This window comes from Aegilops tauschii, chromosome 2 (genome assembly GCF_002575655.3).
Source record: "Aegilops tauschii subsp. strangulata cultivar AL8/78 chromosome 2, Aet v6.0, whole genome shotgun sequence".
In the NCBI taxonomy this organism is placed as follows: Eukaryota; Viridiplantae; Streptophyta; class Magnoliopsida; order Poales; family Poaceae; genus Aegilops; species Aegilops tauschii.
Genome location: NC_053036.3, coordinates 77,637,658 through 77,644,080, shown reverse-complemented (window position 1 = coordinate 77,644,080; position 6,423 = coordinate 77,637,658). Strand labels below are relative to the sequence as shown.

Genomic DNA, 6,423 nt, shown 5'->3' with positions numbered 1-6,423 from the left:
GGTTTTGTGTGGGTCATGGTTGTCAGACCTATGTGGCGGAGGTCCGGACGCCCGCAAACTTCCTAATTTGCTTTCGGTTTATAGAAATCCGAACATCCAGACCTGTCTGTGGATGTTTGATGCATGGTGACGAATGACCCAAGTGTCTGAACTGCGCTATCCGAACGACGGCGTTGGAGTTGCCCTAAAGCTCTGGGAGTAATGTGGACTTCTCTCTGTTTTTCGGTGCATCAGCGGTCAGGCAGTCTAGTGTTTCTGCCGAGTTATCTTGTTGGTGATAGTTGTATGAAACATGGTGGTGGGATCGTGGCCATCATCTCCTCCATCCTCAAAAGTTTCAGATTTCTGAGAAGCGGCAACGACTCCGCATCTCATTTGCACCTCCGCCTCCATTCCCCCTCCAATCCCCTCCCCATACCCAAAAAGGTTTTTGCCCCGCTTTATATATAATAAAGCAAAGATCATCAACAAACCCAGTACAAACGCACGACAACACAGCGCACACATCTAAGACAGGATACAAAGATGCTGAGCGCAGCAACACCACCCCTAGCACTACAAGACTAACCAGAGATCTTAGCCGTGAACATGCCACCGCCAAGAGGTGAAGCCACATACGGCGAACCGAGGGCTCCAAGGCGGCGCCTTCAGGAAGGGAACGACACCGGAGCGCCGCCACCGCCCACACAAAGGTCAGGGTTTCCCCTGGAGCAACCCGACGGGCAATGAAGGCCGCGACGACGCCTTCAAGAAGGGAACGATTCGCCGTTGCCGGTCCGTCCGAAGATAGAGCAGGTTTTCACCCCGGCAAACAATCACCACCACCGAACGCCACACCCCGGCAACCATGCCGCCCACATGGCCATGGTCACCAGGCAGCACCAAGCCACGAGCTCTGCCCATGAGCACCGCACTACCACCTCCAGGGCCGCCGCCCTGGCATCCAAGACCTTGACACCACCTCACCCGAGACCGGCCGCTACTCCAACCAAAGAGACGAAAGGAAAGGTCCCGTCTTTCGCACCCCTGGGCGACCCCCAGCACCGAGACCTAAGAGGCCGGCCGAAACGGGCCTCCGTCTCCTTGTCCTGCTGCACCGGGCGCGAGACGGGCTCGGTCCTGCAGCCGGGCGCGAGACGAGCTCGGTCCTGCTGCCGGGCGCGAGACGAGCTAGGTCGTGCTGCCGGGCGCGAGACGAGATCAGTCCCGCAGGACCGGGCGCGAGACGAGATCAGTCCCGCAGGACCGGGCGCGAGACGAGCTCGGTCCTGCTGCCGGGCGCGAGACGAGCTAGGTCGTGCTGCCGGGCGCGAGACGAGATCAGTCCCGCAGGACCGGGCGCGAGACGGGTAATGGACCGCAGCTGGGAGAGGGCCAGCCCTTCGACGAAGGTAGCGTCCGAACGACGAGGAGAGGAATCGAAGGCCAAAACAGGCCGCTTCCCGACGAGCCGATGCCGGAGATGTCCGGCCACCGCCGTGAAACGACCCAAACCACCGCCATGGGCCACCACCACACCGTGGCAGCCCACATCCATGCAGTGACCCGACCGGCCGCTGTCAGCACCCGGGGCCGCCCGCCGGCAAGCAGGGCTAGATCCGGCCGAATCTGACCATGCCGCAACAAGCACCCACCAGCCACGCCCTCAAGCTCCCCCTAGCTAACGAGCAGAGGGCGCCCACCTCTGTCGCACCGCTACCCCAGCCAGCACGGGGCCACGACAAGGGCAGCCGCCCGCGACCCGCGCCGCACACGGCCCGCACCCCTGGAGCCAGATCCGAATGCCCGCCTCGACCTGCCGCATCCGTCGTTGGGGCTCGAAGGTTGACCTCCTCGGCGTTTCCCGTCGCACCACCGCCCGGCCCCGGCGTCATGCTGCTGCGCCCGACACGGAGCAAACCACCCAGGCGAGGCAGCCCTTTGGCGGCGGCGAGGGAGGGAGGAGGGAACTCCGACGGCGGCGGCGGTAGGGTTTGCTTCCCCTGCCGCCCGCGGGTGCGCCAGAGTCCCCTCCCCATATGCATCTTCGTCCATAGATTCTCTGTCCCGAGAAACGTGCACATCCTGCACCTGCTCGACGAAATGCGCCCGAGCCCGACGGCGACCGGGCCCTCGGGGCTGCGCCGCCTCGCGGGCAAGACGGCCGCCGACCACCTCAGCGCCCTCCCGGACGACCTCCTGCGCCGCATCATGTCGTCCCTAAGGGCGTGGGAGGTGGTGCGCACCTGCGTGCTCGCGCGACGCTGGCACCACCTCTGGGCGTCCGCGCCCTGCCTCGACTTCCGCCTGCGCCACTCCACCCGCGACCGCGAGCCGCCCCGCCTCCGCGACTTCTTCTACTGGCTCTTCTCCTCCGCGACGCATCGGTGCCCGTGGACACGCTCCGCCTGCGGTCTAGCGACGCGCTGGGGGCCTTCGCCGACGACGACGACGGCACCTGGATCAGGGCTGATATGAGGCGCGGCGCGCGGGTCATCCACGTCATTGCGCCTCGCAGGTCTCCTGCGATGTTCGTGGGCGTCCCCTTCGTCTCCTGTCACCTCAAGGTCTTGAAGCTGTCGTCTGCCAAGCTCGACCGCAGGATCCTCGGGGAGCTCTCTTCTTGTTGCACATCTTTGGAGGAGCTGGACCTCAAGGATTGCTTGGTGGCAGCTGATGAGATAGTCTTTGTCTCTCTCAAGACTTTAATCATGCTCAAATGCAAGATCGGGTGTGACTTCTCGATTGCTGCTCCGAACCTCTTTCTTTTGCGCCTCATCGCACCTTACCTGTCAGTTCCATTATTCAAGAACCTGGGTTCGCTGGTCACTGGAACTATCATGGTAGATGACTATTTCTTGAGTGATGACTTCAGTGAGGATTGTTAGGAATATGCAACTAGTATTTCCAGGTGGCCATAGGCCAGTATATATACATGTACAGGTGTGGAATATATGCAGGAAACCCCTTATACAATAGGGTATACGAAAGGTTACATGGCTATATATATATAACTCTAACACCCCCCCCCCTCAAACTCATGGTGGATTAACAACACTGAGTTTGGAGAGATAGAAGCCATGCTGCGCTCTAGTCTGGGCCTTCGTCAGAAAATCCGCCAACTGTAACTCGGAAGGCACATACTGAAGATCAATAACCTGATCCTGCACACCAGCGCGCACATAGAAAGCATCAACACCAATATACTTGGTGAGCTCATGCTTCACAGGATCGCGCTCAATGCTAATAGCACATGTACTGTCAGACAAGAGCGAAGTAGGTGTAGTAACTGATACGTCTCCAACATATCTATAATTTTTTATTGTTCCATGCTATATTATATTATGTTTTGGATGTTTAATGGGCTTTATTATACACTTCTATATTATTTTTGGGACTAACCTATTAACCGGAGGCCCAGCCCAAATTACTGTTTTTTTGCCTATTTCAGTGTTTCGAAGGAAAAGAATATCAAACGGAGTCCAAACGGAATGAAACCTTCGGGAACGTGATTTTCGGAACAAACGTGATCCAGAGGACTTGGAGTCTACGTAAAGCAATCAACGAGGAAGGCACAAGGTAGGGGGGCGCGCCCACCCCCACCGGGCGCGCCCTCCACCCTCGTGGGCCCCTCTTTGCCCCACCGACGTACTTCTTCCTCCAATATATACCCATATACCCTGGAAACATCAGATACGGAGCTAAAACCCTATTTCCACCGCCGCAACCTTCTGTACCCGTGAGATCCCATCTTGGGGCCTTTTCCAGCGCTCCGTCGGAGGGGGCATTGATCACGGAGGGCTTCTACATCAACACCATAGCCTCTCCGATGATGTGTGAGTAGCTTACCTCAGACCTTCGGGTCCATAGTTACTAGCTAGATGGCTTCTTCTCTCTCTTTGGATCTCAATACAAAGTTCTCCTCGATCTTCTTGGAGATCTATTCGATGTAATCTTCTTTTGCGGTGTGTTTGTCGAGATCCGATGAATTGTGGGTTTATGATCAAGATTATCTATGAATAATATTTGAATCTCCTATGAATTCTTTTATTTATGATTGGTTATCTTTGCAAGTCTCTTCGAATTATCAGTTTGGTTTGGCCTACTAGATTGATCTTTCTTGCAATGGGAGAAGTGCTTAGCTTTGGGTTCAATCTTGCGGTGTCCTTTCCCAGTGACAGCAGGGGTAGCAAGGCATGTATTGTATTTTTGCCATCGAGGATAAAAAGATGGGGTTTATATCATATTGCATGAGTTTGTCCCTCTACATCATGTCATCTTACTTAAAGCATTACTCTGTTCTTATGAACTTAATACTCTAGATGCATGCCGGATAGCGGTCGATGTGTGGAGTAATAGTAGTAGATGCAGAATCATTTCGGTCTACTTGTCATGGATGTGATGCCTATATACATGATCTGTTGGGGAACGTAGCAGAAATTCAAAATTTTCTACGCATCACAGTGATCAATCTATGGAGTAATCTAGCAACGAGGGGAAGGGGAGTGCATCTACATACCATTGTAGATCGCGATGCGGAAGCGTTGCAAGAACGCGGATGAGGGAGTCGTACTCGTAGTGATTCAGATCGCGGTTGATTCCGATCTGAGCACCAAAGAACGGTGCCTCCGCGTTCAACACACGTGCAGCCCGGTGACGTCTCCCACGCCTTGATCCAGCAAGGAGAGAGGGAGAGGTTGGGGAAGACTCCGTCCAGCAGCAGCACGACGGCGTGGTGGTGGTGGAGGAGCGTGGCAATCCTGCAGGGCTTCGCCAAGCACTGCGGGAGAGGAGGAGGAAGAGGGGTAGGGCTGCGCCATGAGGGAGGTGTTCTCTCGTGTGTATGGCAGCCCCAAAACCCCAATATATATAGGGGAGGGGGAGGGCTGCGCCCCCATCTAGGGTTCCCCCCCCCACCCCCCAAGGGGTGCGGCCAGCCCTAGATGGGGCTTGGGGGCGGCCAAAGGGGGGAGAGAGGGGGGCGCCCCACTAGATGGGCCTTAGGCCCATCTGAGCCTAGGGTTTCCCCCTTCCCCCCCCCTTCCTGTGCCCTGGGCCTCTTGTGGGGGGGCGCACCAGCCCACCTGGGGCTGGTCCCCTCCCACACTTTGCCCACGCAGCCCTCTGGGGCTAGTGGCCCCACCTGGTGGACCCCCGGGACCCTCCCGGTGGTCCCGGTACATTACCGATAGCACCCGAAACTTTTCCGGTGACCAAAACAGGACTTCCCATATATAAATCTTTACCTCCAGACCATTTCGGAACTCCTCATGACGTCCGGGATATCATCCGGGACTCCGAACAACATTCGGTAACCATGTACATACTTTCCCTATAACCCTAGCGTCATCGAACCTTAAGTGTGTAGACCCTACGGGTTCGGGAACCATGCAGACATGACCGAGACGTTCTCCGGTCAATAACCAACAGCGGGATCTGGATACCCATGTTGGCTCCCACATGTTCCACGATGATCTCATCGGATGAACCACGATGTCGGGGATTCAATCAATCCCGTATTCAATATTCGATCGTCGGTATCCCGATACCTTGTTCAATCTCGTTACCAGCAAGTCTCTTTACTCGTTCCGTAACTCACATCATCCTGTGATCAACTCCTTGGTCACATTGTGCACATTATGATGATGTCCTACCGAGTGGGCCCAGAGATACCTCTCCGTTTACATGGAGTGACAAATCCCAGTCTCGATTCGTGCCAACCCAACAGACACTTTCGGAGATACCTGTAGTGCACCTTTATAGCCACCCAGTTACGTTGTGACGTTTGGTACACCCAAAGCATTCCTACGGTATCTGGGAGTTGCACAATCTCATGGTCTAAGGAAATGATACTTGACATTAGAAAAGCTCTGAGCAAACGAACTACACGATCTTGTGCTAGGCTTAGGATTGGGTCTTGTCCATCACATCATTCTCCCAATGATGTGATCCCGTTATCAACGACATCCAATGTCCATGGTCAGGAAACCGTAACCATCTATTGATCAACGAGCTAGTCAACTAGAGGCTTACTAGGGACATGGTGTTGTCTATGTATCCACACATGTATTTGAGTTTCCTATCAATACAGTTCTAGCATGGATAATAAACGATTATCACGAACAAGGAAATATAATAATAACCAATTTATTATTGCCTCTAGGGCATATTTCCAACAGTCTCCCACTTGCACTAGAGTCAATAATCTAGTCCACATCACCATGTGATTAACACTCATAGGTCACATCACCATGTGACCAACATCTAAAGAGTTTACTAGAGTCAACAATCTAGTTCACATCACTATGTGATTAACACTCAATGAGTTCTGGTTTGATCATGTTATGCTTGTGAGAGAGGTTATTAGTCAACGGGTCTGAACCTTTCAGATCCGTGTGTGCTTTATGAATATCTATGTCATCTTGTGGATGCTACCACGCGCTA

General features: G+C 54.4%; 1 pseudogene; it reads left to right on the top strand.

Annotated features, from left to right (window-relative positions):
• The first annotated feature begins 2,082 nt into the window (after positions 1-2,082).
• The window catches only part of LOC109751817 (uncharacterized), a 34,827-nt pseudogene continuing 30,486 nt past the window's right edge, over positions 2,083-6,423 (top strand).